The 862-nt window shown below is 41.4% G+C and overlaps 2 long non-coding RNA genes across 2 annotated transcripts in view; one reads left to right on the forward strand and one right to left on the reverse strand.

The window, feature by feature from the left end:
• Positions 1-97: 97 nt before the first annotated feature.
• Positions 98-862, reverse strand: part of LOC103367754 (uncharacterized) — a 2,881-nt gene continuing 2,116 nt past the window's right edge. Inside the window, exons 2-3 of the long non-coding RNA XR_520742.1 lie at positions 575-716; positions 98-152 (exon numbers count right to left, since the gene is read on the reverse strand). This is a non-coding gene — a long non-coding RNA (uncharacterized LOC103367754). The remainder of the gene's footprint in view (positions 153-574; positions 717-862) is intronic.
• The window catches only part of LOC103367752 (uncharacterized), a 2,503-nt gene continuing 1,744 nt past the window's right edge, over positions 104-862 (forward strand). The window contains exons 1-2 of the long non-coding RNA XR_520741.1: positions 104-281; positions 530-703. This is a non-coding gene — a long non-coding RNA (uncharacterized LOC103367752). The remainder of the gene's footprint in view (positions 282-529; positions 704-862) is intronic.

The raw sequence follows: 862 nt of genomic DNA on the forward strand, positions 1-862 counted from the left end.
TTTCCTTTATTTCTCTGGTTTCTGTCATTTGAAAGTGGAGATGTTTGTCTGATACACATCTGATTGATTCATTCATGATTTCTCTACATCTTGTTTTCTTCATTCAGATTGAATCAATGCAGTTTGTCAGAGACCAGCTGTGATTCTCTGAACTCAGCTCTGAGGTCCAAGCCCTCCCATCTGGAACATCTGGAGCTGGATCTAAACAACCCACAGGATTCAGGAGTGAAACATCTGTGTGGTTTCCTGAAGAATCCAGACTGCAGCCTGAAGACTCTGAGGTCAGTTCACTGACTGTTTTCTATGTTAATGATCAACTGTAGCTCATTGATGTTCAAACAGAACTTCAATCCACAACGCTGTCAATCTGCTGCTGTTCATATTTTATGGGTTTTGTCCAAATTTTAGTGTGTTGTGACGAAAGATGAGTGTGTGTATCAGACAAGTCATGTTGAGCTGCACATCCACAACCTGAACACATCTGATGGATCACCACTGATTTTATCTACATCTTTTATTCTTTATTTAGTTTGGAGAGCTGCAATTTGTCAGAGACCAGCTGTGATTATCTGGCCTCAGCTCTGAAGTCCAACCCCTCCCATCTGGAACATCTGAACCTGAGTGAGAACAACCTGAAGGATTCAGGAGTGAAGCATCTGTGTGGTTTTCTAGAGAGTCCAGACTGCATCCTGAAGACTCTGAGGTCAGTTCACTGACTGTTACTGTGGATTTTATAAGTAACAAGAAGCTGTTGCTTATTTACAAAACAGGCCACAAGTTTGGAAGCAAATTCAAGTTTCCGTTCACAATGCTCTTCTTAGAAGCCAGTCTGAATTCAGTGGATTATTGGATGCATTCACTG

This window comes from Stegastes partitus, unplaced genomic scaffold (assembly GCF_000690725.1).
Source record: "Stegastes partitus isolate 25-593 unplaced genomic scaffold, Stegastes_partitus-1.0.2 Scaffold1081, whole genome shotgun sequence".
Lineage (NCBI taxonomy): Eukaryota > Metazoa > Chordata > Actinopteri > Pomacentridae > Stegastes > Stegastes partitus.